A 10,061-nucleotide genomic window follows, 5' to 3' on the forward strand; every position below is an offset into this window, starting at 1 on the left:
CCTACCCTACCCTACCCCAACCCAACCCAACCCACCAATTTTTTACAATTAAGAGGCTCTAAGAAACCAAGCATACATTCCTTTAAAGTTATGATTTTAGTAATTGCAAAACAACCAAATTTGGCAGGTGTTTCAAAATAAAATATTCAATATTTACTGAGTACATATTAATTACAAATGCATGCAAGTAGCACCAAATGGCAGAACCAGTACCAATGGCATCTCTGCACAGTGCTACACCTAGAAATGTAGTTTATTAAAGGAAAGTGTTAAACAAAGAAAAGCAATTGCTGTTCTTTTGAAGGTAAGTATTCCTTTAGTAAGGCTGTTCAAAATACTTGCTGTGTCAGAAGCACTGACTTGCTATATATACCAGTTCTAAAAATGCAATTTTCAATAGGAAATTTTAAATTCGTAAGCCTGCGACTGCATAGTAAATGAGTATTTAAATAGCCTCAGTAAGTACAAACACGCCTACTCGCCGAGGGTTGCGCTGGAAATGTTTTAAAGATGAACAATCTCAAACGAGGTGCCCTAAAAAAGAAAAGCAAACTTCACCAGAGGAAGAGACGCACTTCATTTTGGAAGAAGTAATCCGAATGAATCGGCTTTATTTAGAAAAGGCCTTCGTACACAACATTGTAAAGCAGAAAAAAAGAAGCCATGGCAAACAATAGTTAATACAGTTAATGCTGTTTCGAAGGCTTCAATAAATAGTGCAGTCATCAGAAAAAAAGTATTATGACATGAAAGCCTGTGCTAAAGACAAATAAGCAACAACAAAAAAAACAATTAGGAGGCGCACTTAACCAGTGCTGAAGAACGGGTGTCTGTAATTATTAATCCACATCTGATCAGGGGAGTCAGTAGCCATGATATTTTGCAACCACATTACTTACTAGACACTTTGCATCACAGACTGTCTGCATGTTCATTGAGTAAAAACACTTGTTTCGGAAAATATTGTAATGTTTTGTCAGGTTTTATTTATTTTTTTCATGAAGCAGGACTCAGGGAGACAGTGGAATTCTCGAATTCACGGTTTATTGAGGTACCAAGCAGAGAATTCCCGTTAAGGGCCAGAATTCACAACACCAAGAATAATAATAATAAACCCTATCTACCTAACCCTGTCGCAGACAGCAGCAGCATGCATTTGTACACTCATTCACTCTCTCTTCCCATGCTAACAGCATGATCCGTTCCCCTTACAATACATGTCAAAGACAGGCAAGGCAAACAAACAAACTGGACAGACAAGTCCTGCAACGATGCAATTTTGCTGGGTCATTACAACGTCTTCATTCTCTGAAGGTGCACGTATGTAAACATGCGTACAATCAATAGCTCCAAGTACATTTGGGAATGATACAAAGTCATAAAAAAAACTTTCACTTTTTGTTGCTGCACAGGGGACATGGAAAAACGATGCATTTATTTGCCCTCTTAACAAAAGCAGCCATTACCTGACCGATGCATTTAGACATTGACGACTGGCAGATACCAGAAACATCCCCAGCTGGTATTTGGAATGAGCCGGTTGCGTAAAGGTTAAGGCAGCAGTAACCTTGCACTGGTATGACACAGCTCCTGGCTGTAGCACTCTGTAGATCGTCCTTTAACAGACTATAGCCTGTTTATTAAGCTGGTATCTCTGTAAGACATGTTCATCTGACTGGTCAAGAGATGTCACTCTGGTCCTATATACTCTAGTTACAGGGTATCTCCTCCTTCTCTTTCCCCGTTTCCTTCTTTCCTCAAGCATTCTAAACTGTTGAAGATATAATGCCATGTTTGATTCTCAATTCCATATACCTCTAGCCGTGCTTAAGTTTATGTTGAAGTACAGATTGTGTGAAAATCACATATGTTGTAATTAATTACAAACTTAACACAATTGTGTTACCCTCATTAACATATTTCAGACAAACACCCTGAAACGACCACAATGTTCCGACAAAACCTTGAACCGACGCAAGGCTAGTTTTTCAGTGCAACTCTGATATTGAAAATTGGACGCAGCTGCACCCCAAAAAAATTGTGCAAGCCCTGCTGCGCTGTCGCATCTCTTTTGAAAATGGGGCCCTTAATTTTGAAGCCTTAGAGGGCAAATATTGGCCATAATAAAATAACTTAAAACAATAATGTAGCTATATCTTGCTAGTTTTACAATATTTATATTTTTTACTTTAAATATTCTGGCAAGTTTTACACTTGCTTCAGGCTGTGTACATTATTTTATATATTTAACAAGAGCTGACAGTGCACAGAATGACGGGGTGAGTATAAACAAACTTCTAGATCTGGCAATGGAATGTGAAACTAGCAATGTGATTGATTGAGCAAGGTTCCAGCTGTCCGTATATTGGATAGATACGGACAATTGGAGCCTTGTCACATATTCAAAATTACTGTGCTGCCTCACAGAATTTAAACTACCGGTAGCCATCTTGTTTACAGTTACAGATGTATAGTAACTATAAAACTGAGTGACCAATTACCTGCAAAAAAAATCCCAAAAGCACTAAGTAGACATGCCGATTTGGATGAAGAACAATTAAATTAACTGAAAGATAGCAAAATGAAAAAAAATACTAATTATTTTAACATTTTAATACGAGAATCGCCATGGGGGTCAGTTTGACCAATTTTGCATTTAAAATGTTAATTACTCTTCCGTTGTAAATCGTATGTGTATGTCCATTTTTGGCTTTTCCTAAATATATTAATTAAATATCATGACGGCGTTTGATAGCCAGAATCGCAGGACAGCGTGTGTTCATCTTCGCCCTCCCGAGTCAGCGCAGGGGTGGTAGCGGTGAGCCGACCGTAATAAAATAATTGGCCATTCCAAAATTGGGAGAAAATAATAAAAAATAATTGGCAATGACTAAATTTAGAAAAAAAAAAAAAAAAAAAAAAGATGCAAACTCTGTGAAAGTCTATTGCTTATTTTTCAATGTACCTGGGAGACATCAATCCTTTGTTTTGTTCCACAAATGCAACTGGGAATATATCAGAAGCAAATATTTAATCTTGAATGTAGTCATTTTGATTGGAATACAGCAAGCTGCACTCAGATGTATACAGCAAACTGAAAAGGCAGGTCGGATAACAACTTATGTGCCTAATATGAACGTATGTTATATATTCTTTTTTCCTATATTTCTTTTAGAAAAAAAAACATTTCTGTTTCACAGGTTTGTATGTACCAGTTTACACGTGTTTACACAATAGTGTTCAATGGAACTGCATCAGTGTTTACAACACAGCTCCTGGATGCAGGCACAGTCAGCTGGCAGAAGCGTACGCTCCTCCATAGAGTACAACATAGCTGTCATACCGGAAGTAGTGTTATATTTTCTTTTTATGTAGTATTAGAAACAATGATTTTGGTTTTATAGTTTTGTGTGTACTTATACCCGTTTACACCTGTACACGGGTATATGTACCTACCCGTTTCTTTTGAAATGTATATTTTATTATATTTTTTCACTGTAGTCGTGCTGTATATGAGCACATTTTATAAATAAAGCCTTTTATGTTTAATTTTCCATTTAAATACTGTGTTTCTGCGATGCAAATGTTAGATAGGATGTCAATGAATTCGACTTCTGAGTTGTATCCGACAGTATGTCTTTCATTTTCATAACAAAGCAGTTTAAAAATTTACGGGTCGAAGTGACCCACGTGGCAAACAAAACAAAACAAAGAACAATAGTGTGCAAACACTGGGCAAAATATATAGTTTGCCTCCCCTGTGCTCTATGGGTTAGGTGCCTATGGTCTCAATCAAGTTACAGTTCAACAGGAGAAAAATATACTAAAAGGTCACAAAAATCAAGTATGTGTGAAAACATTTTACAGTTTTGCACGATAAAAAATCTATACACCATCAGTGCAAATTGGAGAGATCGAGTTCTATCAGCCCAAAGTCCTAACTGGGGTTCAAAGAGTCACGACTGAAATTGATTCGATCTTAATCTGCAAATGATGGAAATTTAAGTCAGTGCCAATGGCAGATGAACACGTCATAATTGAAAAACTTGTGCTACCTCAATTTTAGTCAGGTACTGTAGGTTGATGGAAAATCACAAAGGATAGCATGAACCACTTAAAATGATCTGTTTGGAACTCAAATTACATTTCCTTATAAAGGTTTATAAGGTATTTTTTCATTTAATGGTTTTGCTCCTAAAATAGCTCACTTGATATTCAAATAGAGCTTAATCCCCAGTGGGTGGTTTTGTTACTCATCTCTCTCTGTGCCAAGGGGAACACAGTCAAACTTTAGATTCTCCAGCGTGACAGAATACAGCTGACAACAAAACAAATCATTTGGAGTTGAGGAACCGCGGGAACTATTCTGTGGTACAATGCGCTGCTCAGGGAGTGCTTATCTCACGGCAACAAGTAATCCCTGTTTCTACTGAGCCGTAACATAACTGATGGCTGCTATTTTTTCAGGTGATATGATACCCTGGAGAGCATATCAAAGCTTTTAATTGACTTCTGCCATGGAAGCTTTTAAAAACACTAGGGTGAATACATGCCCATGAAAGGAAAGTGCAGTAAATATGAACTTAAATACCATACACACAAATATTGAACAGCTGTGATGACTACGTGGTTGCATTTATATTTATTGCAATAGAGTACAATATGTTCAACCAATAAATAATTTTAAAATACTTAAAAGGATACCTTACATTATCTACAGCTATAGTAAAAGATTTTGAATCACCCTATAGAATTAATTAATTTTGCTTCATAAAGTCGAATGACACCTGCTGAATAATGTTACGTTAACATATTGAATTACATACCCCTTTGTAGTTTTCCTTAATTAAAAACTAACAAAAATTGAATGTACATAACTCTAACGTGAAATATTGTACTACTATTATGGCTTCCGGTAGACTTTTGTGAGACCATTTTGTAGTTTTTTTTTTTTTATTACATGATGTTAAGTAAAATATCTAAATTATGTTAATTCTTTATTATTATGTCTCAGTCCTAAAATTCTAGGTGATGCAAAACCTTTGGCAATAGCTGTACATTTTTGTAATATTTAAATTCTCACATGTTTAATATTCAAGTATGTGTGTTCTGAAAGATTCCCTATTGCTCTTCAGCGTGCCACTGTTTGGCATGCTTGCTTATTATTTCAGCAAAAATTATTTCTGAAAAAACTCCTTGAAGTCGATTGTGGGGTAGTGACGTACATTAGGCAAGCATGTTACTTATCCTTTTAAGACTACATGACTTTAGTTTCTTGTAGTTTTACTTTAGACATTATGTTTCATGGATTATATAACAAATAGTCTTGCAAATTGTATTGTAATTACATCTTATAGTTTATTATAACAGCCCTTCTTTTGAAATTCTTTTTAAAGGTGGGACTTGTTGACCATTTGAATATTTGAGATGCTTAGTTGATTCACCATCAGAGGCCTTGTATTTTACAACTGAGCATTTTCTGTTAAACAGTTTTGATTTATCTGTGATATTCCCCTGCCTCATGATTTTAATTCATTAGAAATTAAAAGAGGACCTCAGTGACTCACATAGCAAAATAACTGCCGTTTGGAGTGGAGTGTGAGCAATGTGAGTGGCTGGGGACCCACAGCGAGCGTGGCTTGGTCTTTGAGGCCCCACTGTGGTTGGGGAGAAAAGTAATCTGGGTCTAGTTTGTCTCATTGTGAATCAGCTACCATTCTGGTCAGGCTGAAACTTCTCAAGCTTGGCTATTGCCTTTGGAGTTCAGTAACATCTTCAGTCCTCCTGAATGGTCAGAGGCTTGCAGTGCTGAGGCAACATTAAGCATTTTAATTTGGGGGTAAAACAGCTGCATAATGACAAGAAAAAAGGTAAGGAAGTGGATGTTAAAACCTTGAAGACTACACCTTTAATATCATCAAAATATCAAAAGAATATTGCTTAAAGCAGTAGCAAATGCATTATGCATTAATTTTAAACTCAAAATGTAAATTGAAAACACGCCAGGGAATATACTGTTATCGTTTATAGTGACTCACTTCCTCCTCCAATTTCTTTTCAAGTTTCATAACCATCTTACCCAAAAGTGTCAAAACTTGAGTCATAAATAGAATTCCCTTTGAAATACTGCCAATGGCTAAAATATGAAATACAATAAATGTATTTCTGATTTTGTTGGTGGTTTTGTAATAAACAGCTTCCTGCAGATACCAAATGATTGCTACATGCTGCACCTGAACTTTCTATCCAGCTCCTCAATCTGCACTGTCTTGGTAATGACTCTTAAATAATAGCTGTTACAGACAGTCCACATCTGAGAACAAGCAGAGTTTAAGGAGAGAGCATGCATAGCTCATCAGGAAGAGCACTGGCTACAGGACAGGTGGTCATGTGATGAATGCCTTGCCATATGCCTTGCATATCTATGCCTTGCATATTGTGGTATTCTTAGTTTTACAGTGTAAAACTGCCACACACTGTTTCCAAGTGTTGGGCTTGTTTCATGACCCCTTTGAAACCTTGAAACCTCCAAGTGGGCAAAACTGGCAACAACTGCCCCACCTTCCACCATCACAGTTTTTTTTTTTTTTGGTTGGTACTCAGTAGTACAGCACATAATATACAATGCCTGACAATTTGTCTGTTTTGTTGTTGTGCTGATTATAAGGTGGGACTCCTTCCTGTTCTTTTATACCTGAAGACACTTGGGCAGTAAAAGGGTGTCTGTATCAAGCCTTGGTACAAGTCTTACCAGGTGTCCAGAACAACACTAACTAAATATGTCTTTATATTGTGAGGGGAAAAAAATGGTTTATATGCAGATTAATACTGTAGTTGCAGAGAAGCACCTAAATAAATCACCCCCTGTAAAGAGTAATGAGGATCATTGCTAAACCTCTATTCTACTCTTTTTATCAGTCCTTTGCACCTGTAAATTAATTACATTTAAACAAGCAAATAGATAAGCGCCTTTCTTAACCCTTGACTTTGAGTGGATTTATAGCAGTTGTTGCCTAGTGCGTTGTTGTGCAAAGCCCTGATGGAATCAGCCCAGATAACATCAAACCACAAAGTCTCTTTTTACCTTCCGTAAACATTCTGGAAAATGAGCCGAACAGTGTTTATACTCCCAAACAGCTCTATATTTATTCTATTTCTGATCTATGGCCTATTTTAATCCCAGGTGGTGGCTAACTGTTGGTCTGTAGTTTACTGAAAAGTGTGGGGTGACATATAGTTACACAATGGAATACAGCCAGCAATTATTCTGCAGAAGAAACGTAACAAATCAGTTAGACAAATCAAGAAGTGAAATATGGCCTTGTATGGTACTTGTATAACCAGTAAAACCTAGGCTTTTGATTCAGCCTTTCCTGCTGAGCAACAGACCATTGTTAAAGGTTTCATAAGCAAACCTATCTCTTGAGAAATTAACCCCAACACTGCCTTATAGTACAACAGTATCCAAAGCCACGATCACTATATTGAAAAGTACAATGTACCTGCATACTTCACGTCTTGTAATCAACTGAATATTTGCATCCACATAATGGGTCTTTGATCAACCATCCACCGTGCAACCTGTCTCAGGAAGACTCTCCAGCTTCTCGTGTGAATGTCATATTGCAACAGGCTTTTGTGCAAATAAAAGCTATACTCAGTCCCGTTATTGAAACAGTGATATCTACAATGTAGTTGAAAGAGACTGCAAACTTACTTTTGCCAAAATACAGTTTGAATATATAGTGATAATTTCTCAGAGGAAAATATACTTGAACTTTGACCCATTCGACTCCTTGAGACCATCACTTTCAGTTCAAGCACAAAATGTCTTGTTTTCAATCACCCGACAGCACCCACAGTACATAAATGTTCATTAATGATCAACAAAATGTGAAGAATACGTTAAAAAAAAAAAAAATGATGTAAAGCTGGTACATTCGTATACCGGGTTTCTGTGACAGTTTATAAACTCGACCTTCGGTCTCATAATGTATGACGTCACAGAAACCCTATCTATCTATCTATCTATCTATCTATCTATCTATCTATATATACATACACATATATTTGTGCGAAATCAAGCCAAATCAAGAGGATGACTTAAGAACTTAAAGTTGTCCCTCAAGTATTTGTTTTATAACACTAACAGTTTTATTTTCCTTTTAAAGGGGAAGGGAAACGGCAAGACTGTGCGTTAAAATTATTCACCAAATGCTAAAGATAACATTTCCCACTCAAAACACCCTGTATTTATCGTATAACACAATAAAAGACTTAAACCTATGGCAACCGGCACTTAAATTGTGATGTGTGCCACCATATTTGCTGCCGTTTTAGCTGGTTGGAGTGCTCGACCGGCGGGTGTAAACAAAGATGGCGAATCTCACAAGAGCACTGGAACTAATTGACTTTGAAGAGCTAGAATCTATTGGTAAAAACTTTATGTATGAATTTGAGCCAATCATACAGTGCCAAATAGGCCCTATTGAAACTGAAAGAAAGGATTCAGATTACTGGGAATCTGATCCAGATAGTGAAAGACAGCCAGATCCTGACAGAACAGCAAACAATTCTTATTGCAGCTGTGGTAACTGCACAGTAATGTTGACTCGTGAAGAATGTGTTTGTTGTTTTGAATTCCTGAAAAATTGTCAGGCCAAGGTCCACCCTGCATAACGCAAAATGCCAGTTTAAAAATGTGTGTGCCTTGATAGGAAGGTCCTGGATACTGCACTGCTGCTTTTTACAGATATCCAAGCTGACTCTGTATAACCTATCGCCAGCAGGTAGCCTGTGTTTGTATTTATGTGTTTCATAATTCTCGTACGCATTACATTATTATTACTATTATAATAATAACCCCCCTTCATATTAAAACATACATATAACAGCTTTAATGTTTTAAATTAAACGATAAGTTGTTAACGTATTATAAATATTATTTTATTTATTATTATTATTATTTTTAAAGTTTTATCATTTTTTCCCCTTTGGGTATAGTTTCTTTCTCATGAAATGACACCGCTAAAGCCACCTCTTGTCAACCTTTGAATCTTTATTGTCACTGTATGCTGAAGCTTAAATATGAGTGCATACTCATTCTCCCTTGTTACTGCAAGTGCTGTTCAAAGATCTGATCAAAAAACTGCTTTGTACACAAACATCTTTTCATGATCCGACAAAAAATGAGCCAAGATCCAATCCTGTTTTTTGAGCCCATTAGTACAACTAGTCCCAGGTCACTGATGCCAAGTGCATTTACTTTACTACTAAGTACTATGGACATTTGGAAACTGGACAACTGATGTAAAAGCTAAATGTAAATCGTATATCAATTACCTTATTATAATGATAATGTACAAAATCATCATCAGTAAGTCACAATTACAAAGCTCTGAATCTCATGTTAAAATGTGTCATTTTCCAAACAATTAGCATGAGAGAAATCACTTACTTCACACACTTCACGTACTTCCCCCACTGCCTTCTCCAACCAGGACGTCACAGGAGGGATTTCCAGCAATGGCGGATTACAGTTTGATAGACTGCGGAATTTAAACAGCTCGTTTGACATATACCGATCAAAAACAATCATAAGAACATAAGAAAGTTTACAAACGAGAGGAAGCCATTCAGCCCATCTTGCTCGTTTGGTTGTTAGTAGCTTATTGATCCCAGAATCTCATCAAGCAGCTTCTTGAAGGGTCCCAGGGTGTCAGCTTCAACAACATTACTGGGGAGTTGGTTCCAGACCCTCACAATTCTCTGTGTAAAAAAGTGCCTCCTGTTTTCTGTTCTGAATGCCCCTTTATCTAATCTCCATTTGTGACCCCTGGTCATTGTTTCTTTTTTTAGGTCAAAAAAGTCCCCTGGGTCGACATTGTCAATACCTTTTAGGATTTTGAATGCTTGAATCAGATCATCACGTAGTCTTCTTTGTTCAAGACTGAATAGATACAATTCTTTTAGTCTGTCTGCATACGACTTTCCTTTTAAACCCGGGATACTTCTGGTTGCTCTTCTTTGCACTCTTTCTAGAGCAGCAATATCCGTTTTGT

This window comes from Acipenser ruthenus, chromosome 6, assembly GCF_902713425.1.
Source record: "Acipenser ruthenus chromosome 6, fAciRut3.2 maternal haplotype, whole genome shotgun sequence".
NCBI classification, from domain to species: domain Eukaryota; kingdom Metazoa; phylum Chordata; class Actinopteri; order Acipenseriformes; family Acipenseridae; genus Acipenser; species Acipenser ruthenus.